General features: G+C 45.4%; 2 long non-coding RNA genes across 2 annotated transcripts in view; one reads left to right on the top strand and one right to left on the bottom strand.

Annotated features, from left to right (window-relative positions):
* Positions 1-27953, top strand: part of LOC307201179 — an 820028-nt gene that overhangs the window by 30556 nt on the left and 761519 nt on the right. The gene's annotated exons all lie outside the window — the stretch shown is intronic.
* LOC307201120 lies at positions 23147-27435 on the bottom strand. Its single transcript, XR_013832559.1, has 3 exons — positions 27421-27435; positions 27235-27386; positions 23147-23307 (listed from the first exon to the last, which is right to left on the bottom strand). It is a non-coding gene; the product is annotated as an uncharacterized lncRNA (long non-coding RNA).

A 27953-nucleotide genomic window follows, 5' to 3' on the forward strand; every position in this document is an offset into this window, starting at 1 on the left:
AAAGTAGGAAGAACCATTTTGGCACTCGATGGAGGAGGTTGCATAAAGAGGCCACGAGCCATGACGGACTACTGCTCGGACCCACGCTTGCTGTGAGAAGCAATGAGAGGGGCAATAAGAGACAATCCTGTGGTATCAGGATTGCAAATATGTGCAAAATAAACCATATTTCTTAAAGACACACACTTCCGCTGCGCCTCAATTTCCCCACCTGGAAAGTGAGCACCTGGAACCCCCTGGAATCTTGCTACCACACACCAGAGATTGGGGGTGTCACACAACTTTCCTAACTTTATATATCATTTCTAGTTGCGAGATTGAAGCAGCAGCACAAGTACCCTCTCCAGAAGTACGTTTCTGAGCACAATTCAAAGTGTTGGTGCTGACCTTTAAAGCCCTAAACGGCCTCAGTCCAGTATATCTGAAGGAGCATCTCCACCCCTATCGTTCTGCCTGGACACTGAGGTCCAGCGCTGAGGGCCTTCTGGCGGTTCCCTCATTGTGAGAAGCAAAGCTACAGGGAACCAGGCAGAGGGCCTTCTCAGTAGTGGCGCCCGCCCTGTGGAACGCCCTCCCATCAGATGTCAAAGAGAAGAACAACTACCAAATTTTTAGAAGACATCTGAAGGCAGCCCTGTTTAGGGAAACTTTTAATGTTTAACAGACCACTGTATTTTAATATTTTGTTGGAAGCCGCGTGGTCTAAATTGTTATTGTTATTGTTATTACATTTCTCAGAATAGCTTGCTCTGAGAAAGGACTTTCTTCCTCATAGTGAGGCCTGGGATGGGCAGGTGCCCCAGAGAGCCCAACATTGTGGCAGGAGGTTTGCCATGTGGCTGTGCGGCAGTTGTGGCTGGTGGTCAGGCAAGTGAGCTGGGACCCCCTGAATATTCCTTTGCCTCCTAGTATTGTTAAACTCTCTACACAGTTTACAATATCAAAAACAAATGAAATCATGAAAACAGAAATACAACTTAAAACCAATAGAGCAGCAGTATAAAAGGTAAAGGTACCCCTGCCCGTACGGGCCAGTCTTGACAGACTCTGGGGTTGTGCGCCCATCTCACTTAAGAGGCCAGGGGCCAGCGCTGTCCGGAGACACTTCCGGGTCACGTGGCCAGCGTGACATCGCTGCTCTGGCGAGCCAGAGCCGCAAACGGAAACGCCGTTTACCTTCCCGCTGGTAAGCGGTCCCTATTTATCTACTTGCACCCGGAGGTGCTTTCGAACTGCTAGGTTGGCAGGCGCTGGGACCGAGCAGCGGGAGCGCACCCCGCCGCAGGGATTCGAACCGCCGACCTTTCGATCGGCAAGCCCTAGGCGCTGAGGCTTTAACCCACAGCGCCACCTGCGTTCCAGAGCAGCAGTATAAAAGTATCTAAAACAAGAATTCAGGAGATTCAAACACATAAAACAGGTCTTATGGTCCTGGAAAACCGGGCATAAAGAACTCTTGAAAATAGACACAAAGACACACACACACATGTTCTCAAATGATACAAAATCAAGTTATAGGGACATATGAGCAGACACTCCCTTCTGTTTGCTGCTTATGAAGGAACCGGGCTGTTTAAAAGAAATAAAAAAAATTGTTTATAGTTGGAAATTAGGAGGAAAATTTGCATCCTGCTGCTATCCTTTGCTGTCTTATAAACTGTTTAGAAAGGGGTTATAAATTAACGAGAAATGATTGATGCTAGCAGACCAGTTCTATGTATGGGATTAAGAAAATTGTACCTCTTTGATGTTTGGAACATTTGTGGATTGGAGGATAAGAAGCCTAATAACTAGCTAGCTTCTTGTAATGGCATTCAGATCAGGGAGGATCTTGGGGGGGAAAGATCATACACCATGTTGGCAGCTGAAGGGAGAGCTGCAAATCTGAAGTAAGATCCTTGAATTTTACTGTTAGGAACCATTTAGTTAGAACTAAAATGAATACATTTATCCTACTTTATCATCTGTACTCTGTTGCACCTTTGGGGATTGGTTTGTGTGCATGTAATAATAATAATAATAAATTATTTATACCCTGCCCTCCCCAGCCAAGACAGGGCTCAGGGCAGCTAACAACCAATAATAAAAACAAGTTGATTAAAATACAATTTAAAAGATTAAGATACAACATTAAAACATTAGGGTGCAATCTCTTCATAGGAGGAGAAAGGAAAAAGAAAGGGGGAGGGAATCAAACTGATTCTAAGCCAAAGGCCAGATGTAACCATTCATTTGTTAACACATTCTTTTCCTTTTTTAAATCTGTTTAAGCAAATTTTGAATCTTAGTTCATAAAACCATTTGGTCTCTATTATTTTACCTGCCCCACACTTAAGAGCCACACTACCTCAAGGAAACCCAAGGGAGTTTAGACCATTTGGTGACAAAACAAAGGCATTCACCTGGTGGCAGTGAGACTTCCATGGGAAAGGAAAGGAAAGCAGAGGGGAACACTCTGTTTATCCTGGAGCCCCTTCCTCCTATGGGCCAGGTTGTAGCTGGGGTACCATGACACTTACAAATGGAGTGTCTTCAGCAGCAAGAATACTTATTGCAAAGTACTGGAAGACACAAGATTTACCCACCCGGGAAGAATGGCAGATGAAGGTGATGGAATACATGGAACTGGCGGAAATGACTGGCAGAATCTGAGACCAAGGTGAAAAGTTGGTGGAAGAAGATTGGAAAAAATTTAAAGTTTATTTACAGAAATATTGTAAAATTAAGGAATGTTAGAAGGATGTTGGAATGAAGTCATGTGGTTTTAGCAGAAATGATATAAAGGATTAGGTAAAAATTGATTTTTTTTAATTGGTGAAAGACGAGAATGTAAAATTACAGTATATTAAGACAGATTATTAGGATAAAAACAAAGCTGGAAAGGATTTGCTGAAATATCTAATTGAACTAGAATACAAAAAAGTGAGGTGTGAGGAGGTCAAGGAAGTAAGCAAAGGAAAGAAAGTTATGTAAAAGTTTGAGTTGTTTTTTTGTTTCCTAACTGTTTGTATTTTTTCTGTATTTTTTATTTTTCTTTTTTTTGTCTTTTTTAATTTTCTTTTTGTAATCTTTAAAACTAAAAACTTGAATAAATATTATTTTAAAAAAAATACAAATGGAGTGTCTTCACTCAATGGACTGTGTACATCACCAAACCTTATGACATGCTCTTTGCTTATGCAATACCACTGTTGATCAATTGGTTCTCTATCTCCAGGGGCATATGAAGTGGGGAGCGAAGGGGGTGGGCCACCCCGGGTGCCACTCTGGGGTGTGTGTGACAAGATGGCCCCTGCCTCCCCCCAGCAGTAGAGCAGCCGAGGGTGCATGCAGTCCATACAGACTGCCTCTCTCACAGCGACCATTCGGGGTGCTGCACATGCACACTCCGTACAGGCTGACGCTTGCACAGCGTCCGTACAGTCTGCCCCACCCCGGGTGCCAGAGAGGGTTCCTCCACCACCATCTCAACCGCACTCTGTCCCAAACATACAATATGTGTATATTTTAAAGTATACTAAAGGAGGGGAAACCTTTCAGGAAAATACCCATGAACACAGCAACAACAAAAAATCTACACCAGACTTGGCTATTGGGGTATAAAATGGCACAGAAGATACTGTTAAAATGTGATGGCCTGGGATTCGGACTCGGATGCTGAACCTGAGGGATCCCAGCCTGCACAGGATTCCCTGCCTCCAGAACCAGCTGAGCCGGGGCTGGGGCTTGAGCCTGAAGGGTCCTCACCTGTGCTGGATCCTCAGGTGTAGGCACCAGCTGAGTCTGCTCTGGCTCCTGAGGTGATGGAGGACCCATTGCCTGCAGGTGCTCCACTCTCAGCCCCGTCAGGGGAAGCTGAGGTTGCCTCTGGGTCCGGTAACCCTCCAGTCTCTCCTGAGCTGCAGAGGCTCAGGGCAGAGAGGCAGAGGGAACTAAGTTCCCACAGGAGGAGTTCTCGCCTCCAGGCCAGGAGAGGCAAGTCACTTGGGGCTGCCCTATGCCTCGGGGCAGATAAAAGCCAGTCAGCCCCAGTCCCAAGTTGCGGGAGCAACATTGTTGGAAGCCAGTTCCTCCCTGAACCCTGTCCTGCTTTCCTGCCAGCGCTCCTGACCTCACCTGACTCCCTGCCCTGCACTCAGCTTTGACGGACTGCCTCCATCCTGCACCTCTGACCTTGGACTGGACTCAGACCTCGCCTCACGGTTAACCCACGGGACCAGCACATAAAATGATCTTCGAAATGTATCACCATTGTTATTATCACCATTGCTTTATTGATTGTCTTGTGAACACATATCTCAAGGCCGCTTACACATACAGTGTAATGAACAGTGGTTATGAACGCTTCGGGTTATGAACTCCGCCAACCCAGAAGTAGCTGCTCCTGGTTGCAAACTTTGCCCCAAGATGCGAATGGAAATCAGGTGCCAGAGGCGTGCATGCAGTGGGAGGCCCCATTGGCAAAAGTGCACCTCAGGATAAGAACGGTTTCAGTTTAAGAACGGACCTCCAGAACAAAATAAGTTCGTAATCAGAGGTACCATTGTATTAGGTCCATAAATTACCATATAGCATATATTCAACACAAAAACCAACAATTTGTTGTTGACAAAGGACAGCTGGACATATAAAGGGCCCCATTACCTTCATAACCAGAAGTACCACTGTAAGATGATGAAAAGCAGCTAAAAACATACAGTGGTAACTCGAGTTACAAATGCCACAGGTTACAAACGCTTCAGGTTACAAACTCCGCTAACCTGGAAGGGTTACCTTGAGTTGAGAACTTTGCCTCAGGATGAGAACGGAAATCGTGTGCAAGTGGCGCAGCCGCAGCAAGAGGCCTTATTAACGAAAGCACGCCTCTAGTTAAGAACAGTTTCAGATTAAGAACGGACCTCTGGAATGAATTAAGTTTGTAACTAGAAGTACCACTGTACATATAAAACACCTGTTAAACAGAACCACACAAAGGAGTGAAGAACATGCAACAAATAATACAAATATCAAACAATCCAGTCATTTATCTTTATTGAGAAGTTAATTAAAGGACAAATGAACAGGATGCTGTGGCTTTTAATTAACTTGGTCTGTGCAATTTTGTACCCTAGCTCCTGAGTGCATTGCAAAATTAAAAGGCTGCCGAATTAGTTTTGCCCCTGCTGTGCCCAAACATCAGAAATGTCAGGATAATCTCGAAGATCTGGTGTGAATTTGGGACATCCTTCCAAAATCAGTAAAACATACCTAGAGTTTGACCTGGTACATTGTCTGATTAGATTTGACACTGCACTTTAGCCAGTTATATATACAGGGCAGGCATGGGTCAAGGCCAATATGACCTGATACACTCAGAGTTGGTGAGTGTATTCCTGTTCGCAAAATTCCCTCCTCCCAAATATCTGAAATGCCTGCTTCACTTTATGCTTTTTATTTATTCTCAGTGCTTTCTCTCTCCCTTTTTTAGGAGAAAAAGGTACCAGTACTCACCATGAAGTTGTTGAAATAAGTGCCACGCTTTTAACGTTTGAAGAAAAAGAAAATGCCCCCAGGGAAGAAAAGCATTGTTTATACCCCAAATGATCTCCTGGTTAGACTACTGTAATGTGCTCTACATGAAGCTGCTCTTGAAAAACATTCAGAAATTTCAACCGCTGTAAAATGTTGCTGTCAGGTTAGTGGCTGGGGTCAGGCATTCAATATCACACTTGTCTTGTTAGATCTGCAGTAGTTGCTGGTTATTTTCTGGCTTTAATGCAAAGTGTTGCTTTCGACCTTTAAAGCCCTAAATGGATTGGGTAACTTCAGGGCCACCTCTCTTCATATCTTCCTCCCTGCATATTCTGCTCAGCACCTGAGGTCTTGCTCTAGATACCTTGGTGAAATGAGATGGGCCTGGAAAAAGTACCTTTTCAGTAGCAGAACTCACTTTGCAAATGCCCTCCTGAGGGAGCTGCATCAGGCCCTGGCACCTTATTCTTTGAGACATCAGAGAAGGATTAGGCTGTTCCAGAAGGCTTTAACTGACTGTTATCTTGGCTTTGCTATTTTACAGAAACTATATCCATAACTGATACTTATTTTATCTTCATTTTCCTCTTTTTGTAATTGGCGCTATGGGTTAAACCACAGAGCCTAGGGCTTGCCAATCAGAAGGTTGGCGGTTCTAATCCCCGCGACGGGGTGAGCTCCTGTTGCTCATTCCCTGCTCCTGCCAACCTAGCAGTTCGAAAACACATCAAAGTGCAAGTAGATAAATTGGTACCACTCAGGCAGGAAGGTAAACGGTGTTTCCGTGCGCTGCTCTGGTTCGCCAGAAGCGGCTTAGTCATGCTGGCCACATGACCCGGAAGCTGTACGCCGGCTCCCTCGGCCAGTAAAGCAAGATGAGCGCCGCAACCCCAGAGTCGGTCACAACTGGACCTAATGTTCAGCGGTCCCTTTACCTTTACCTTACTTTTGGGAAGTGGATGTTTTGAACTGGATCTATCATTATTGTGTGGTGTTTTTCTTTAATAATTGTGTTGTTGTTTTTTGCAAGGTACATGGAATTCACTTTGTGGGTGGGGGGACATTTTAAAGAATTCATATTTATTTTCTATTTTTGTACATAAACTTGAGCACCTTTCGGCTGGAAATCAGCTTGATGGTAATGTCCCCAACTCCGAATTTCTAACATTTCTATCTCATTGATAACAATATACTTGCTGGGATATAGTTTTGCCATAAGGCTATTTTTGGCATGCTATTAAGAAAATGTCATCTCTGATGCAGCTGATAAGGAATGTGCAGCTGGATTCTGATATTGATTGTAACGGATAATTGGTTTTTAAGATCAGAGGGATGTTGCTTCCCCTAGTATACCTTCCCCCTGGCCTTCTTCCAACCACTGAAGCTCAGGTAGGAAGAGAATTTGCACAAAGCAGAGATGTCCCGGAATGCTTCTGCCTTCTCCCATGTTTGGCATGGCATTAGAAAGGCTGGGTGGGAGCAGAGCTCTGTCCCAGAAGTAGTGGTGACTTATATAAGTTCAAGGTGCAGATTTTGGTATATAAAGCCATATACAGCTTGGGGACAGGATACCTTGAAAGGACCTCATCCCTTATATACCCAATCAATCACTGCACTTTGCAGGTGAGGGCCTCCTGCAAATGCCATGTTATAAGGAGGTCCATATAATGCAGGGATTAGGCCTGTAGTACTTGTGGTGGCCAGGGACTTCTTGGGCTTGCTGACCATAAGATCAGCGGTTTGAATCCCCGTGACGGGGTGAGCTCCCGTTGCTCGGTCCCTGCTCCTGCCAACCTAGCAGTTTGAAAGCACGCCCCAAAGTGCAAGTAGATAAATAGGTACCGCTCCAGCGGGAAGGTAAACGGCATTTCCGTGCGCTGCTCTAGTTTCAGTGTTCCGTTGCGCCAGAAGCGGCTTAGTCATGCTGTCCACATGACCTGGAAAAACTAACTGCGGACAAATGTCGGCTCCCTTAGCCAATAAAGCGAGATGAGCGCCGCAACCCCAGAGTCGCTTGCGACTGGACTTAACTGTCAGGGGTCCTTTACCTTTTCCTTTTTACTTCAGCCAATAAGCCTTACAGACACTAATTAGATTAGACTGGCAGAAATGAAAAGCATTTTTTAAAGAATATGATTAAGAAACACACAATGCATAAATGAATGATACTTTTCATCTGACACTGAAAGGACATTGAATTCATGCCAGGTCATCTTTGAGTAGGGATACCACATCTCAGAAGGTCCCTTGGTCATTATCCACCTTACCCTCTGAAGGTGGGGTACCTGGAAAAAAGGTCTATACACTTTAGTGGTGCTAGTGTGATCTTAAACTAATATACTACTATTATGCAATTAGACCTCCTTTCTGCAGCTGAACAAGTTCATTGAACTTTCACAACAAGCAAAGCAGACGTATTTTACTTTATTTTTAAAATATATTACAAACTCATCAAGAGAGAGAAATATGCTATAAAGATGATCAAAGGAAAACCTAGATTCTTAAAAGGAAATGGAAATAGCTGCTAATCAGCGACATGCTTCTGCCCTCAAATTAGCATACTTTCAAAATGCAGGTAGCAGGGTGTTTCTAGATAAAGGAAATCTTTGGAAAATGTGACGGATGGCTGATAAAAAGGATCTGCAGAATATACTCGTGCCCATTGCTCCTTTTAATGGTACATATTTTAGACTAAATAAGTCTGGAGAACAAGATAGGACTCCTTTTGATCATTGGGAAATATTATCATAACTCATGCAAAATGCAAGGCATAAGCACTCAGGTAATGTATGCTAGGAAAGAATGTGCTTTCATTAAAGAGAGCACTCCTGTGGCTCCACTTCCAAGACACTTCAAACACACACACACACACACACACACAGACACACACACACACCTACCTCCTAAATAACTTTAGGCAGCCTTCAGAAAATCATATCAAAGAACTCCTAAAAGGTTCAAAGGAACTTTGCTTATGCATTTTAGTGTGGCTGAGCTGAACCGAAACACTTCATTGATCTAAGATGCAGCCAAAGATAATAAAAAATGTCATTTTAAAGATCCTTGATGTTAAGGAAATGAATGGATAAGCTGAATTCATTTCAGTCTTAACAAACAATGACTTTTTAGAAATCTGTCTGGCATGAACACAGACTGCAAACAAGAAAAATGGGCAGGTGTGGCTTGATTTATTCTGTTTCTGACAAAGCTGTTTGTCTTTTGTTACTTCTTAAATGTAAAAAGCTAGACTTCTGCTGTGAGTACCAAACAGATATGACATGAGAGAATTGTAGTAATTCAATATATTTAGGAACTTGCCTTTAAAAACTAAGGATATGCAGATAGGGTGGGAAAGCCATCTCTTCACTGGAGAAATGTTGTGTGGTGGAGAAGGTTTAACTTTTTCTGCCTGCTGTTTCCCTATCTAAACTTTCCTGATGTTAAGTATAATTGGTTGAATTGACACGAACTGGCTAATTGTCTACTGGTGAAAAGGTTTTAACAGGGGGATTTTCCATGGGAATATATTAAAAGCAAACTGAGCTGTCTCTGAGCTTTAACTAGTTGATAACTATTGTTTCCTGCTAGCAAACACATGAGTGTTGTAACCTTAGATCAGGTGACAAAGGCATTGAGTTGCAAATTCACCATCTTGAAAGGGTGGTGGCTGGAGTTCTTTGGTCTCAAGACTCTATGGAGTTAAGATGTACACAAAGCTCTCTAGGAAAACAGCTCCAGGCAAAATGGATGCTAAAGGAGAGAGACCTTTGCTCTTGGTCTGTTTGGATTATTTCATATTTTCTAAGATGCTGAGCCTGTGCTGGACAGCACAAAATATTGTATGGATATTTTTTATGTATCTTTGGTGTTTTTGTGGTGTTTTAAAGAAAGTTCTGCAAGTAAAATTTTGAATAATAACTTATGAGGCTGGAAGGAACAGTTTTTTTAATGCACCCACTCACTTCAAATTGTGCAATATTAATATCTGCAATACCTGAAACTACTAATAGAAGGAGGAAGAGGATTCTGGTGCCTCCCAGTATTAGAAACTCAGATATATAAGCTAATTGACCAGTGGCACTTTAAACTTAGGTTACGTTTGCAACAATGGAATGTCTAAGTGTCATTATTACTATTATTGGAATTATAGAATCTTAGAGTTGGAAGGAACCCAAGGGGCATCTAGTCCAACCCCTGCAATGCAGGAATCTCAGCTAAAGCATCCATGACAGATGGTATCCAACCTCTGTTTAAAAACATCCAAGGAAGGAGAGTCCACCACCTCTGGTGGGAGTCTGTTCCGCTGCTGAACAGCTCTTACTGTCAGAAAGCTTTTCCGAATGTTTAGTCGAAATCTCTTTTTTTGCAACTTGAAGCCATTGTTTTGAATCCTACTCTCCAGAGCAGGAGAAAACAAGCATGTTCCCTCCTCCATGTGACAGCCCTTAAGATATTTGAAGGTGGCTATCATATCTCCTCGCAGTCTCCTCTTTTCCAGGCTAAACATACTCCGCTCCTTCAAGCGCTCCTTATAAGTCTTGGTTTCCAGACCCTTGATCATCTTGGTTGCCCTCCTTTGCACATTTTCCAGCTGGTCAACATCCTTCTTAAATTGTGGTGCCCAGAAATGGATACAGTATTCCAAGTGTGGTCTGACTAAGGCATAATAGAGTGCTACTATTATTTCCCTTGATCTGGACACTGTACTTCTGCTGATGCAGCCTAGAACAGCATTCACTTTTTTGCTGCTGCATCACACTGTTGACTCATGTCAAGCTTGTGGTCCAACAAGACCTCTAGATCCTTTTCGCATGTACTGCTACTAAGACATCCTATATTTGTGTACCTGCTTCTTCCTGCCTAAGTGCAGAACTTTACATTTGTCCCTACTGAAATTCATTTTGTTAGCTTGCACCCAGTTCTCCATTCATTCATTTCATTTCTATGCTGCATAATATTTTAAAGAAAACATCTAAAAGATCTCCCCACCTGCATGGCCACCCACTACCAGCTGAATGCTTCCTAGCTGCTGTAATTGTGATATGCAGGTTACATTTAGGATTCCAGGTGTGAGAGGGTATCTTTTTGTACGCCCTACTCAAGTTCTGCTGCTATTTCAAGCTGTAGGAGAGCTGCAACAAAGCACTTCACTGGCTTCCTGTCCCACACATATGGTCCAAGGGTGAAGCCCTATATTATGATGCAACACTGTTCCAGTTGTTGGGGGAGAAAAGAAGAGACTGCCTCCTGCAGGACAAATGTTGGAGACATCACTAGCAGTTTCCAGAAGCTGGGGAAGAACAACAGTAAAGTATAATCCTGCCTGCATTATAGTTAACACCCCCATTATTATTGTTGGAAAGAAGATTTCTATTTATTAATACCCTAGTTGGAGATGAGAGCAAAAATCAAGGTGAATGTTTCCTGCTGAGTAACTCTCTTCCTCTGTTGCTATCTTTAAAGCCTCCAGCTGTTTATTCAGAACCATTAAATTAACCTCCAGGTGCCTCAAGATGAGTCGGCTTAAGGAAAAGTTGAAGCTTCCTCTTCGGCATTGATCCAACTTGCCTCATCTCAGCCCTCCTCACAAACTAATCAATTGACATGTAGGCATGGTTCTTGTGGTTATTCAGTAAAAGAGAAGGACCTGGCTATCTTTTAAACTCAATATTTTAAAAACACAACAACTGTGTATGCCAGCCTACAGATAAATATAGATATAAAAACATATGGGGCACGGGTGGCGCTGTGGGTAAAACCTCAGTGCCTAGGACTTGCTGATCGTAAGGTTGGCGGTTCGAATCCCCGCGGCGGGGTGAGCTCCCGTCGTTCGGTCCCAGCTCCTGCCAACCTAGCAGTTCGAAAGCACCCCTAAGTGCAAGTAGATAAATAGGGACCTCTTTATAGCGGGAAGGTAAACGGCGTTTCCGTGTGTGGCGCTGGTGCTGGCTCTCCAGATGCAGCTTTGTCACGCTGGCCACGTGACCTGGAAGTGTATGCCAGCCTATAGATAAATATAGATATAGAAACATATACATAATATTATGCATTTTCTTAAGGCAAGGTAGGGAGCTCAGTTTCAAAAGTGTCCTCTTGGTTAAATACATTTAATTGCTTCAGTCCTGCAAAATTTATGTGAAGAATTTAAATTAGAAAGTCACTGAGTTGGGGTTCTGGTTGCATGTAGCTTTTTTGGTGTTTTAGTATAAAACACCAAAAATAATGTATATTTGCCTATTGACTTCCTTCACTCCCTGATTGACAGCATAATCCTATGCACCTTTACTCAGCATTATTATTATTATTATTATTATTATTATTAAAATTGTTATACCACCCTTCATCCAAAAATCACAGGGCGGTTTACAAAATAAAAGCACAAAAATATATAGCATAATAGCAAACAAAACTTTTAATTATTTATATCCTGCTTTTCCTCAAAGGCGCACAAAGAAGAATACATGACTCCCAGCTTTCCATTTTTTTCCTCATAGCAACCTGGTGACGTTACATACACGAAATTGTGACAGGTCCAAGGTTGTCCAGTGACCCTCATGACTGGGGTTTTAAATATGAATTTCCTCAGTTCTCGTTTGGCACCCCAGTATATTTGTGACCATGCCAAGGCTTACTCTCAAGGGCCTCCCAGCCTTAGGTCACAAGGCTGGGCACATCTACCTGAGATTAAATCCCATTAAATGTGATGGGACTTACTTCTGAGGTAATATGCGTAGGACTGAGTAGGTCAAGATGTGAGAGCTAGAGGTCTGGAGATGCTACACCACACATCTGGGCCTACTGACATTTCCTTGTAACCTCAGAGGGTGGACTTTGGTAATATTTTGTAAAAGATAACCCTGTGCAAGGCCAAAATTTGGTTCCCCCACAAATGGGATTCTCCTTATTGAGGGTCCTGGTTGTGTGTGGGCCCCTAGGAGTCCCCACAGGCTTAAATTTGTTAAGGTTGTATCCCAAGCCCTAGCTTTGGCCTCCAGATCACGCCAGGCTGTTTGGGCCAATTGCATGAGGTGGCGTGATCCCGGGGTCGATAAATACGGCAGCATGACACAATTTGTAAGGTTTGGCGGTTAGGCACTGGCTTATTGAAATGTTGGGGCGGGGAGGTGCAGCCATCACCTCCCCCTCCAGGAACAGGGTATTCTGGTAAAGGAATCTGGGGGTCCTTTATCTTGTCTGAAGCCCGCTTGAGGGGCTAGGGCCATGCCCATAGCTGTCAATATTTTCCTTTTTAAAAGGGAAATTCCCTTATTCCAAATAGGATTTCTTGCAAGAAAAGGGAAAAGTTGACTGCTATGGCCATGCCAGGACCACTGGAACCCCAGGGTGAGCTTCGGTTGGTCTTCATCGATGTTGCTCCCTCGTTTGGTGCTTACCCTTTCAGACTACCAGCCAGACTACCAGTCAGTTATAGTCTGTTGCCAATGCCTAAGCCAATACCGCTCACTTTTCTGTATTTCAACAAAGCTGTGACCTAAAAATTTGCCCAATAACTTAAACTAAAATAAGTGTCCGTGTGAAGTTATTTCAGGAGGGATCTTGGGGGCCTCGAAGCGCAAATGGATCTTCTCAATTATGGATCTTCTCAATGTTGATGCCCTGGGCAACTGCTCACACTGCCCTAAATCTGGCTCTGGAGGTGACCTCAGGCCTGCTGTCTTGTAGGTGCAGCAGGGTTGCTAGAGGAAGTGAGGTCACACAAATATCGCCAGAAGTTTAATGTGAACCAATATTTTGACAACTGGCAAATATGTTGAGAATTTGCATTCACCAAATTTGCAGAAGAGGGTTTAGTTGTCTTCAATGCATTATTTATGTATAAAAGGAATTGTGTGTTAAAACTTCTCTCAGTGCACTAAACTGGGTCCTTCTCCTGATCTTACAATATGAAGTTTCATGCATTCTGATGGAGTTTTTAAAATCTTGGTGACAATAATTATTTTCCTCTATTGTTAGCAGTTACTCTGGGGAAATTCTGTTACAATATATTATTAACCAACAAGGTAAGTTTTGGTTTGGCTATTTGTTTTAATACTCCATGTCTGTGGTTATATTTTGGAAATATGCTAATTCAAAATTGTAGTAGTCGGTGAAAAAAAATGACACCATGTGGATGACACCATCACTCGTCTTTTGACAAAACATCTCTTGTTCTGTTTCCTTTCAGATAAACAGAAATTAACTTCAAATCATTGCTCCCATTAAGTTTACATCACACATTCAGTAATGGTAGTGCTTAGGGAACTAAACTGTGAAGTTTCAATGTGAAAATTAAATTCTGGCACCTTGGAGAATTAACATCTCGGTGAGATCCCAAAGCTACAGCTAAATTATAAGAAAACAAACAGGAAATTTATGTCAGCGCAATATCGTATTTGCTCCTTTCACAGCAAACATAAAATGAGCATGGACACTTTCCAGTAAAAACACTGCCAAGTCCAGGCCTGGAAATATGAGTGTCATTAGACTTGTAATACTCGTCTTAGAAAATGGTTGCTGGCAGTGCTAGTAAATGCATTTGCGAAATGGGACAGAGGAAAGCTGATGAGTGGAGGAAGTGGGACATTCTGAGAAGTTATCTTATTCCCAAAGCCAAACTGGCTTACAAATGAACTTATTTCTTGATTTTTAGAAAGTAGTTCAGTTTCGTTGCAAGCCTGATATGCTGGTTGCCAATATGTGTTGTTGGCTGGAGAAGTTGCCCATCTCTAAAAGGTAAAGGTATAAACAAGAAGAAGAAGATTTGCAGAAGGGGCATGGAAGAGATTTAAGAGCCTCGGACGTAAGACTACCAGATTGATGGACTAAGTGGAATGGACAGTAAGGACTGACATAACCCGAGACCAGGAAAAAATTGGATGAAAATTGGAAAGTCTATAAAGAAAATTTTTTAATTTGGGGAATTAGTGTAAAATTAATGAACATTAGGGAAAATGTTGGAATGAAACTGTCTGGCTTTAGTAGAAATGATATAAGGAGTTATGTATAAATAAGTTTTAAGTTTCAAGGTGTTTTATGGCAAGATAAGGTTAAACAAAGTAACACAAATTTTAAGCAGTAATGTTATAGAATAAGGTAAAATTGGATTATGAATAGGTGAGAATGTAAAGTTACAATATATTAAGATAAATTATTAAGATAAAAACAAAAATGGAAAGGATTTGCTGAAATTGTTAATTGAATTAGAATACAAAAAAGGGAGGTGTGAGGAGGTCAGGGAAACAAGTAAATGAAAGACAAGACATTGAAAGATTGAAATGTTTTTAATTGTTTTTATTTTTCTGTATTTTGTATCTTTATTTTTTATTTTCTTTTTCTTTTGCATTTTTGTAACATTTTTGAAACTTTAATAAATATTATTAAAAAAAATAAAAATAAAAGGTAAAGGGACCCCTGACCGTTAGGTCCAGTTGTGGCCGACTCTGGGGTTGCGGCGCTCATCTCGCTTTATTGGCCGAGGGAGCCGGCATACAGCTTCCGGATCATGTGGCCAGCATGACTAAGCGTCTTCTGGCGAACCAGAGCAGCGCACAAAAACGCCATTTACCTTCCCGCCGGAGCAGTACCTACTTGACTTTGACATGCTTTTGAACTGCTAGATTGGCAGGAGCAGGGAACGAGCAACGGGAGCTCACCCCGTCGCAGGGATTTGAACTGCCGACCTTCTGATCAGCAAGTCCTAGGCTCTGTGGTTTAACCCACAGCGCCACCCACGTCCCATCTCTACTTTCCTGTAAAAAATAACCCCCAACCCATATTGCCTGTGTTGTCCATATGCATTGTATATGCCAGTCACCTTCAACCTCTTGAGACAGGCATAGGCAAACCCATCATCCCTAGCTAACAGGGCCAGTGGTCATGAATGAACTGTAGTTCCAAACATCTGGAGGGCCCGAGTTTGCCTATGCCTGTCTTGAGACCTAGAACTCACTTTTAGTCCTCTTGGTACTGAATTATATGTAGTAGCTATCAAGCACGAGCCAACAGTTGGAAGGCAGGAGTTATGCTGGAGGTCAGAACCAGGGGGTCAAGCCAAGGCTCACCTTCCAGTAAGCCAATTGCCAATGAGAACTATTGCCTACCCACCCACCCCTGTCAGAATCGCAATCTGAACCAGAGGTTTTATAGTTCTTCTTGGTGCTGAGAGCCTAGGTGGACAAAGACACCCCAGCATTCAGAAAACCTTTACTGCTTAGGGAAATGCTTCAACTTTGTAGCCCCAAAGGGTTACAGTATGTGTAAAGCTCTGAGTTCTTGATTCCAGGAGCAGATCTACACTCATGTTCTTAACATTAAGAAAGTGGTTAAGGAAGAGTTATAGTAACATAGATGGACATATGACTCACTGCCTTTAGTGCTCATAATACGTTATTAAAATGTGACACCAGAGGGTGTGGCAGAGCAACCAGCAGTGTTTGGATGGAAATAAACCAACAACAAGGTAAGAAAAATGCTTTAAATTACAAGTATGGCCTTTGATGTTTTAGAATGATATATCTAATGTTGTTCCAATAATGAACATTTACACTTTACACTGTGGGTGCACTTTGTGGGATCGCACGCGGCGCTTTGGACCCCAGGGAACTTACCGGTTGTATGGGCTGGCCTACTTCTCAGTGTTATTCTTTGGAGGTTCACACCCAGCCTCAGTTAGTCAAGTTACACAGCTGGGAGGTGGGGCCAGTCGCATAACTAGGTGGAGCAGCTGGCAGCAGATAGTCAGTCTGCTCAGGAGCTTCACCCACCCAACCCTCCCTTTGTTTAATGTTTCTTGTTTTCAGGTTAACCTTTTTCTTCCTGTTTAGTGGGTGCTGCTGCAGTCTTTTGACTGGTTGCTGTTGAAGAGCCGGGAAGAACCTCCTCATAGCAATTCATCACAACTTTGGTGGTTTAAGGTCTTGGGTGGAATCCTTTAGTCTTTTCTTCCCTAAAATGGGGTGTGTGTGTGAAGTGGTGGTTCACCCCCCTTCAGTGGCGATTCCAGGGTCCCCTCTTAAAAGGGTTATATTTTGGGTGTCACTGGCCGTACACTGAAAGGTCATCAGTGAACTACCCTGCATGCAGGAATATGGGCCGGGCTGCCTGCTACACTTACCGTATTTTTCGCTCTATAACACGCACCTGACCATAACACGCACATAGTTTTTAGAGGAGGAAAACAAGAAAAAAAATATTCTGAATCAAATGTTGTACTAAACTATTTAATAAACAACCGGTATATCAGAATCATATATATATCAGAGTACCGGTATATCAGAGTGGTGCATGCTCTAGTTATCTCCCGCTTGGACTACTGCAATGCGCTCTACGTGGGGCTACCTTTGAAGGTGACTCAGAAACTACAACTAATCCAGAATGCGGCAGCTAGACTGGTGACTGGGGGCGGCCGCCGAGACCACATAACACCGGTCTTGAAAGACCTACATTGGCTCCCAGTACGTTTCCAAGCACAATTCAAAGTGCTGGTGTTGACCTTTAAAGCCCTAAACGGCCTCGGCCCAGTATACTTGAAGGAGCGTCTCCACCCCCATCGTTCTCCCCGGACACTGAGGTCCAGCGCCGAGGGCCTTCTGGCAGTTCCCTCATTGCGAGAAGCAAAGCTACAGGGAACCAGGCAGAGGGCCTTCTCGGTAGTGGCGCCTGCCCTGTGGAACGCCCTCCCATCAGATGTCAAAGCGATAAATAACTACCTGACATTCAGAAGACATCTTAAGGCAGCCCTGTTCAGGGAAGTTTTTAATCTGTGATATTTTAGTGTATTTTTGGTTTTTATGGAAGCCGCCCAGAGTGGCTGGGGAAACCCAGCCAGATGGGCGGGGTACAAATAATAAATTATTATTATTATTATTATTATTATTATTATTATTATTACAACCATGTAAAGTGAACAGCAGTCAACAGTGGCATTAAGAACCATCATCACTGTCATTAACAAATGAAGAGAGAATTTTAGGTTTGAGTACTCTTCTAGTCTTCTGTGAACCCCAAGAACTCATCAGTGCCAGAGTCAGAATTTATGAAGTTCAGCTGCTCACAATCACTGGCATCACTTTCTTCGCTATCTTCATATAAAATGTCATCTTCTTTTGCATCCAAACCATTGCTAATGCCACATTTTTTGAATGACTGTGCAACAATTTCCTCCTTCACCGAGTGCCATGATGTTTTCACCCATTCACAAACTTGAGTGATAGTGGGCCTCTTCTTTCATCCAGTAGGTGTCAGATCATGATTACCAGCAGCCATACATTTGTTCCACTCTTCTCGCATAAAGACCTTAAATGGCTTGTTGATGGAAACGTCGAGAGGTTGCAACTGGCTGGTAAGACCTCCAGGAATTACAGCTAGATGAGTCTTCGCTTCTTTAAAGCACTTTTTTGTAGTTTTGCTAATATGTGCTCTAAACTGGTCCAGGCAGGTTTTTTTTCAAAAGCCCTCCAGGACGTTTGGACCACACTTTTTCAACCCACACTCTCATTCCATTTTCGTCCATCCATCCTTTCTCATGAACATGTACAACAATTCCTCGTGGAATCACTTATTTTGGAAATGTTTTCCTTTTGAAAATTAACATTGGTGGCAATTTGGTGCCGTCTGCACAGCAAGACAACACAACCGTGTAATGGGCTTTCTCATGTCCGGAGGTTTTCACAGCAATAGTTTTGGCACCTTTCAGATCAACAGTCCTATTAGATGGCACATCAAAGGTTAGCGGGACCTCATCCATATTCCCAATCTGGCCAATTTCAAATCCATTTCTCTTCCTAGCATCAATTACAAATTTATGAAAAGACAGAATCTTAGATTCATATTCTTCCAGCATTTTTTGTGCAATTCTAGTTTTCGTGCGCATAGCAAGGCCACATCGCTTCATAAATCTGTAGCACTATGATGGTGAGCCAGTAAAATCATGAATGCCTTTCTCTAAAGCAATGCGTTTGGCTTCATATATTATCATTTTTGTGGAGACTGTGAAGCCATTATTCCAGTGATGTGTGATCCATTCTTTCATGGCCACGTCCAACTGTGGCCACTTTGCAGCATGTCCACGAAAAGTGTGCTTACTTTTATCTGCTTTTTCCAGCTGATCCTCCTGTTTCCTCCAATCTCTTGTCATTCTTTCTGTTGGAGGTGGCCCAAAATGTCTCTCTGCTGCTCTGTTTCCATGCTCCTTAGCATATTTTACTACCTCTAGTTTAAAAGGAATCTTATATGCTAGTCTTCTCTGCTTTATCATCCTTATCAGAACGGGGGAGGTTTTCTGCAAGAAAATACAGTTTTCTGCAAAAAAAAATGATGAAGGAACTGTCAGTAATGTATGGTATCTCCAATAAAGTGATTAAGGAAGAGGGGGGGGGGGGAGCTCACATTTCTCCTAGGCAAAGCGGCCAACTCCTATAGGCCTAGGTGCCTTCACCCCCCCATTAATATTTGAGGGAGTCATCCCACATGCTGATGGGCATTGCCATTCATATAAGGTACCAGTGTACATGCACTTTGTCTTGAGATCATTGCAGTCTGTGAGATGGGGCTTACCTGTACCTGCCCCCCCCCAATATTTTATTGAAGTTGGAGGAGGGAGGGAGGGAAGGAAGGAAGAGAGATGGAGAGCTCACATTTGTCCTAGGCAAAGCAGCCAACTCCTATGGGCCTAGGTGCCTTCACCCCCCATTAAATATTTGAGGGAGTCACCCCCAACTCCCCATTGTGGTATGTGAGGTGGGGCTTACCTGGCTGCCCCCCAATATTGTTTGAAGTTGGAAGAGGGAGGGACGGAGGGAGGGAAGGAAGAGAGAGGGGGAACTCACATTTGTGCAGCTGCCTTGCCTTGAATGGGAGCAAAAAGAGGAGGAGGAAACGCAGGGACACGAGCCTTGTAAGCCGCTTTGTTTGAATTTACCAGTGAGGTGCTGGGGGAGGGACGGAAGGGGATGCCCTCTTTGTCCCTCCTTCCGGCTCATTGTAAAGAAAGCAGAGTAAGAGCCGCTTACATTTGTGTAAGGGAGAGCCCTAGAGCAGGCAGACACTGAGAAAGAGAGGAAAACACGCTGCGCTCAGCTGTTGGAGGAGGAGAGGCTGCCGAAAAGCCAGCAAGAGCGGCTCCTCCCGCCTGCATTCGCTCCATAAAGCGCACACACATTTCCCTTTATCTTTTTTTGGGGGGGACTGAGTGTTATGGTCCGAAAAGTGCAGTATGTCTCGCAGAGCACCCCTATATCTCATTTACCATGATGAGCCCCAGTTCCCCTGGCTGGGAGGGATACACACCCAGTGCCTAAGCCAAGGTCTTCCTACATTAGGAAGTTTACTAAAGTTGTGGCCAAATTTTAATTCCATAACATGTTGTCATGAGTCATTATTCATTTCTGGTGATCCCTGAGGGCTGGGGTGGTCACTGCCTGGTCATGCAATGTTAAACAGATCAGTGTAGATCCAGCCCCGGAATCAGACATGTCGATGAGAACAGAAGACATAAGGTTCCCATTTGAAGTGGAATATGACAAAGTGGCATAGAGTGGGTTGCTGTGGAGTTAAAGAAGAGACAGAGAGGATAAGTCTGTGGGTTGGGCTAGTCTGATGTGAAAGAGTGAGAGAATCTGTGAAGAGGAGTCAGTCAAATAGTTGATATAATCAGTCAGAAGGTATAAGGAAGGTATAGGCCGGTAAAGAAACTAAAGTTAAGAAACTGACAGGAATATTATCTGAGAAACCATAAACTTCTTAATGCTTTTAAATAAACTTGTTTATTTGGTTCAGTTTTAACAACTGTCTGGACTCAGTGTTTTACCCGAGAGTAACGGGTTGGTGGCAGCGGGGAAGCGAGCACAGTGGTGGCACAGGGATCAATAGACCGTTAAATGTCCGGGGACCCTGTGTGATTGCCACAAATGCAAACACCCGGGGCTCTGCCGAGGGAAGGAGAGAGGGAAGGAGAGAAATGGGTGGAGTACATTGGCACATTCAACTGCCTAATGGCATCTGTGTCACCCGGAACACAACTGCAGATATAAGAAAAGAAGAGCTGTTCCATTGTGTAGAATGGTGACAACAAAGTAGATGCACACAAGGGGTATATCTGCTCCAGGCTGAAGACTGATGGCACAGTAATGGGGGTGGAGGCGGGTTTGCCTTTCTGCTTTGCATGGAGAAGCTGTTTTCAACGGAGCCTGGTGACAGAGGTGTGCCGCTGTATTGAGGCAGCACTGGCTGTTGAAATTTTGCACCCAGAATTATTTTGCACCCAGAACAACCTCCTACCTCTGCCAACTGCTCCTACAGCTCCTTTCTCCCCCCCCCCACTTGCAGTGACTCTTGCAGTGTGCACACTCCCAGCATTGATCTGGGAAAAGGAGCCCTCCTTCAGAATTATGCAAGGGGCCACCCAGCGCACTGACATTGCTTTGTGACACTTTAAAAACACAGTTTTGAAATTCTTTTAAACATCTGGTTTTAAGAAATTGTGTTGAATTAAAGTACCGTATTTTTCGCCCCATAGGACGCACCGGCCCATAGGACGCACCAAGTTATTTTGGAGGGAAATGAAGGGGAAAAAAATTATTCCCCCCCCCAGGCGCTTGTGGGGCTGGCAGCGGGGAGAAGAGCTCTTCTCCCCGCCGCCCACCTGCAGACCAGGTCCGGGGACAGCGGGAAGACACGCTGCGCCTCCCAGCTATCCCCGGAGCTGGCGGGGCTGGCGGCAGGGAGAAACACGCGTCTCCCCGCCGTCAGCCTCCAAACCACATCGGGAGACAGCGGGATGGCGGTGTTCCGCCTCCCCGCTGTCCCCAGACCTTGTGGGGCTGGCGCTGCGGCTCTCCTGAAGCCTGGAGAGCGAGAGGGGTCGGTGCGCACCGACCCCTCTCACTCTCTAGGCTTCAGCGAAAGCCTGCATTCACCCCATAGGACGCACACACATTTCCCCTTCATTTTTGGAGAGGGAAAAGTGCGTCCTATAGGGCGAAAAATACGGTAATTCAGCTTGATTTGTGATAATTTGGAAAATTAATAAAAATGATTTGATTAAACATCTAAAAGAAAGTAGATGCACACAAGGGGTATATCTGCTCCAGGCTGAAGACTGATGGCACAGTAATGGGGGTGGAGGCGGGTTCAACCTGGGAACAACACCAGCCTGTTTTTATCCTTTTTCACTACCTCTGTGGCAGGGCTAGCCCAATACATTTTTGCACTTGAGGTGAACCACAAAATGGTGGGCCCTGCCATGGTAGGGAAGAAGGGGTGAGTGAAGATCTACATCAGGAACAAGGGAAGATCTTCAAGATCCTTGAATCCCAGATCTGCTGCCCCAGAGATTCCTGCCACCCAAGGTGATTGCCTCACCTTGCCTCATGGATGGGCTAGCCTTGTTCTGTGATGTGAAGAGCTCACAACAGCAACACCAAATGCAGCCGTCCTGGAGCAAGGCCAACTTACCCCATAGCAAGGTCAGGGCTGTGAGTCTCCTAGGCTGGAATTTAGCTTGGTATGCAATTCCCTCCTTAGTCCCAGTAGAGACCCATGCCTGTGTGCTCGCTGGCAGCATTTCTGTGCTTTCATGTTCTCGAGGCCATGCGAGGTCAGGCGAGTGTCAAATTGGATTTGCGCTGCACCGAACACCTTGCCCACATTTCACAAAACTCTTTTCCGGCACTTTCGCCAGAAAGCAGGGCAGTGGGGAGAGTCTGTGAAATATCCACAGGGGCTTAACTATTCTTGCTTTTGCGTGTGTAGGTCCCCAGGCCACCCCTCAAATAACTTCACACATAACACGTAATTTTAGTTTTGGTTTTTGGCCACAACTTTATTAAAATACAAAATCAGTGAGTGGTTGTTTAGACATTGGTTATGACTATCTGTCCCCCCGCCTGGGACAGAACTGACATCCCAAGGTCCAATCGGTAGCCAGTAGAAGGGAAAGTCAAACTTGGGGGTCATTTGAGCTAAGCGTCGGACCCACGCCGCTCACCCCAGCAGCTCCCCAAAGGCTTGCCGGCCCTGGTCCCATGACAGGGATTGGATGGCCCTGATCCCATGACAGGGATAGGATGATATCGTGGCAAGCCCCAGGATTCCTTTAACGGAATTCCCTTCAGCGCAATAGGAGGGGCAGGCACAGCCTATCCTGACCCCTCCACCACCAGCATATTATAACCAATGCCTAACCGCCACACGAGCTCTAACACTCACCGCCAACCACTCACAAACCCAACCAGGAACCTAATTTTTCAGCCACAGCATCCAACCAAATATCATTCCCCAAATCAGAAAGGTGCACTCCATTCGCCCAGTAAAGGGCTTTTGCCTTAAAATAAATGCTAGGGTGGGGAATCACCAAACCACCCAGCTCCAAAACCTTCTTGCACACTGCAGAGTAATGCACTTCCTGGCCTTCTCAGCGGCCTCCGGGCGGGAAACACCGCGCCAGGTTTGCCTCTGCAACAGGTGAGACCAAATTATTCTCACTGAAGGTAGCAAGGCGGCCAAATGCTCCAAATCCCTTTTGGATTGAGGTGGGAGCACAAAGCAAGGCAATCAATAGTTGCCACATCACTTTCCCCCAGCTGCACCACTATGGCCATAGGGTGGGGGGGTCCGAGAGCAGCTGGCGACCAATCAGTGGCATAAACTCTCCCCATGACATTCCGTGTCTGGAAAACCATGACACTTGCATGTGTTGTGGGAGGCCGAGACACGCTCCCCTTGCAGACTGCCTCGCTCTGCTGCCAGCCCAATGAACGATGCTGTGTCCCACTATCCAGACGTGGACCAGCGTGGGATCTACAAGGGTTGAAACAAACAAGCATTAGTACCAAACTCAGCATTTGTTTCGCACATAACCCTTGAAAGCATCGGATTTCCATCTCCCCAAATCCTTGATTCTGGCGGCTGAGAAGCCCCAATGGGCCGCCATAGTCGCTGCACCTATGCGAAAGGAATGAGGGGCGAAACCAGAGGCCGAGATCCCACAAGCAGAGATGGCCTTACGCATGACTTTTGTGAACTGGTGTCACGCCAAAGGGTGACCATTTTCATGCATGAGTAGGGGGCCGTCCCCAGGAGGTCTCAAGGCCAAGTACTTCCTTACATCCTTGACCTGGCACGGGCCCACCTCCCCAGTCGCTGGGAGGAGGACAACCTCCCCCCGACACAGCTGGTCAGTTTTGGAGTTGTGCACTACAAGTCTCAACTCCAAAAGGGGAACGCATATATCCTGAAGGAGCAACCCACGAGAACCAGCAACTTCTAGGATCAAGCCAGCCCCCAGGGGAACGAAAAGCCAAATATTTCTGGTATCCAATAAGTGGGCAAGGGCCCACCTTACCTGTGACTGGAAGCCTGATGATGGTAACCCTTCTCACTAGGTCTGGCTTAGAGCTCCAGACACTTATGACAAGCTCCAAAGCAGATAAGGAAAAATCCGGAGGCAATAAGCCTCCAAACTCTCAGCCCCGTGCTGGCTCCAACACAATTTCCCCAACCCTCAGTACACCAAAATTACAAAGGAATACTGAAAGAAGTCTCGTCTTGATCTTAAACCAGGAGATAAACCTTAACTTGTTGCGGATACTACATAGGTCAAGATTGACCGGCTTCCTGCCTGTAGTCCTGTGAAGGCTGGAGCCTTTTCCAACCTTCCGAGACCCTGCGCACAACACACTTTTAGAAGGGTCTCTGAAAAATTAAAGCTTTACTCTAGCAGACATTGCAGCGGACTAAATTCTGATAGATTTAACAGTGCATCCGATCTGCAGCAGGTAGGCCAATTACTGCAGGTCCTGCTCAGAGAATGGAGGCAAGTTCCTCTGAATGGCCGAGGACTGCCAGCTAAATGCTAATAAATCAGTCCAGGCCTTCTCATAAGACCTGAAAGCAGAAGGGGAAATGTAAACTACTACTCCTCATAATTATCAATTGTTGCCAAAGTGCCACAGGAGCTCCAGAAAATCCAGCTATAGCTGGGCGTCCAGAGCCCAGGATCTGAAGCTCTCCAACTGAAAACAGGATAGAGTGACAGCGAAAACATTAGATGATCCCGTAATAAAGCGAGCAGAAACGCAATTGTCAGAGCTGCCTCCAGGTCCCAGCTCACAGAGGACCAATGCTAGGCTGTGGTAATGTACAAAAGTCTTTATTGAAGTTCAGTTTCCATTTCAAAGCCACAGCGTGCAGCCCTACGTCTTAAACCCTAGATCGGCGAAGTCCCATCTGAGTCTCCTCCCCTATGACACCAGTTTAAGATCCTAGCCCTGCTCCACCTTTTACGCTGCTCTCTCCTCCTCTGGGTCCTCCTGCCCGCTGGGGCATTGCCCTTTCTGGACTCTTCCGACGCTGAGTCGCTTAGCTCCTCCCCCTCCCTCCGGCGGGCTTTAGGACCCGGTTCCCAATCCTCATTCTCTGCTGTCCCGCGCTCCTGTACATTTGAACTTGCCTCTCGCGCCAACCCAGTGACCTTTCTCCTAACCGTTACACTACTTCGGTCACTGCTTACCTCTTCCGGGACACTGGCCGGATCTGACCTCTCCTCCGTTGTCCGACTTTCTGATGGAGGCGTGGTCAGCCCTGCCTTATCTTCTCTCCCTGGTGGGGAATGCACTGGCCCCGATCCTTGGGACTCTTCCCCCCCACTCTGCTCTGGTGGGGAAGCTGGTCCTGATTTCCAACTACTGCTCTGGGAGTCCCTGCTGCCCCCTTGCTCCTGGGGCGTTCCCCTTGGGAACCCCCTACCCCTGGCCACTGGCGCCCCCTTCTGTGAATCTTCCGATTCGCTGGAGAGGCTCATGGAATCCCTCGGTCCACTGTCCTCTTCTCCTACGCTCCCCTCGGATTCTTCCCCTTCGCTCTCCATCTCCTCTCTTCCCTGTGCCTCTGCTCCTGAGCCCCTGACATCAATATTAAACCTTAAGCAGTGCGAAGACTCTGCCAGAGCATGAGGACCATTTTGCCAGGACCCTCACACTGCCTGGTTATCAGACCAAGACAGACCCGACGGTCCCTGTACTCCTCAGTCCAGATGTGTGCTGACACTACAATGGGGAAAACTCAAGAAAAGTTAAGTCACATGTGATTGCCTTGCCCTGCCAGGCTCAAGGCCACTGTACATGATGATGAAGGGACCCCGGGCCATGAGACCACCTGGCCGAGCAGGAATGGAAGGGGCAGCCTGGAACAACCACCCTGCATGCCAATTTTTAACTGACCTAGCAATGATAGAATCTGACAAAGCAACATTTGCTATCAGAGGAAGTATTACAAGAATAACGTCCTTCATGGCAAACAGCTTTTCCACAGGCAAGCAGAGGTATGAGCAACGGTATCCAGCTAGCCCCCAAATACGTTAAAAGGGGCAGTAGGAGCCTATAGCACAACCCATTGGCATCACTTTATCAATGTAAGGACCATCCAATTAAAGCCCAACTACTTAAAATCTTGAGGGTGAACCGGCAGCAGCCTAACAGCCAATACAATATTGCATAATGCCAACAAGGCACCTCTTCCAATTTGTTGGTAAGCTCAACTGCCTGATCCAAAGATGCATATTTCACGGAACAATTCCGGAGAGTCATTCACTGAGGTGCCTTTGGGATGCAATAAATATGGATTATAAGGGGCTTTCTTAGGGACGATCCCCAAAGGGGATCAATGAAAATCAGGAATAGAAGGAGAATCAAGGGGATCCCACCATACGTCCCAATGAAAGCTGCTTCCTAACCTTCTTTCTGGCTACCACAGGTAGCTCTCTGACTGGCTTTTGAGTTGCTGTATTCTGAGCCACTGGCTGAAAAGCCAGAGGAATCCCAAACCTTGGGAAAAACCCTTCCCACAAGCACAAAACCACTGACCCATCTAGATAACCTTTTAGCCAGGCTTTCAAAGGAGATATTTTTATGGAAATATGGGTGAGAAGTATTGAGTCATTGCTTGCTAGCCCCCAGCCCCCACTTGGGCAAAATGCCCTGCCTTGTGTTGCCACCATGATGAGTAAATTTACAGGGCCAACACTGGCCAGAAACCCTAAAAAGTCCCAACAAAGCTGCTCTGGGCCAGCTTCCTGCATACCAGCTTAAGGTTCTATTGCTCAGGGAATTTCCATTTGAAATGTGGAGCTGTGCACGTGGTCCACATGTCCCCGTCCCTGTGATCCTAGCAAGCTGAGGGGATGATGGCAGCCCTGCATCTAACATTCCCATAGTGAATTGTAACTTAAGGAATAGTGGGGTAGAAGGGACCCTGAGGATAATCTAGTCCAGTCTCCCACAATCTAATCATCATCATCATCATCATCATCATCATCATCATCATCTATTTGTACCCCACCCATCTGGCTGGGCTTCCCCAGCCACTCTGGGCAGCTTCCAACAAAATATTAAAATACAGTAATGCAACAAACATTAAAGGCTTCCCTAAACAGGGCTGCCTTAGATGTCTTCTAAAAGTTTTGTAGTAGACAACTGATGGGAGGGCGTACCACAGGGCGGGTGCCACTACCGAGAAGGTCCTCCACATAGTGACCTGTAACTTGGCCTCTCACGGAGAGGGAGCCACTAGAAGGCCCTAGGCGCTGGACCTCAGTGTCTGGGTAGAGTAATGGGGGAGCATGCAGCTGTCCCATACAGGGACCAATCCTGCAACCTAGGCATTACCGGCACCATACGCTGACCAGCTGAGCTATCCAGGATGATCCCTAAAGACCCAGGGATGACGTACCTGCAAGGAGGTGTAAGCATCATCCCTGCTCCCCTTTTCCCTGCTCCTGGATCGCCGCCTCTGAAGACGCTTTCTTCTGGAAGAAGGCACCTAGGGCATCAGCAAGTCAACCTCTGCAGGAGAGGCAAGCTCTGGAGGCATCTGCAAAGGCCCTGTCATAGTCTGCAAAAAAACCAAAAACTAAACAATGTGAGGAACTGGTGAAACCAATGCTTTGTGCACCACATGGGGACGCTATTCAGGCTGGAAACGCTGCCAGAGGCCATCAAATTCTAGGGCCAAGAGGGCCAAACCCTAAGATCACCTGCTAGGCCAGACATAAATGTTTCCAATGAGATAACAAACTCGAGGCAGCCCACCGCCTGTCCAGGTACCCCTGTTTGCCCTTTAGAGGGAAGCACCTCCTCAAGAAACCCAAAGTTCTTTTTGGGAGCAATATCACAAATGGGCCAAACTACCCAGCAACAAAATAGTCCAAAAGGAGCAGCTTGTTTTGCTTTGTTATAACAATGGCTAAGTGGGGGATATGAACCCTGTCTCCCAGGTCCTAGTCCTGTACTCTAGCCACTAAGCCACAATGGCTCGTCTCTAAAATGGCAGTCACCACTATCAGGGCAAAACAAAGTTGAAGAAAATAAACTTGTTCAGAAACAGCATAGTTAAAGAGCATACACAGAGTGCTCATTGGAGGCACAGAGAGCCTCTGTCTCCACTCTGTC

The sequence above is a fragment of the Podarcis cretensis genome, assembly GCF_951804945.1.
Source record: "Podarcis cretensis genome assembly, chromosome: 13".
Taxonomy (NCBI): domain Eukaryota; kingdom Metazoa; phylum Chordata; class Lepidosauria; order Squamata; family Lacertidae; genus Podarcis; species Podarcis cretensis.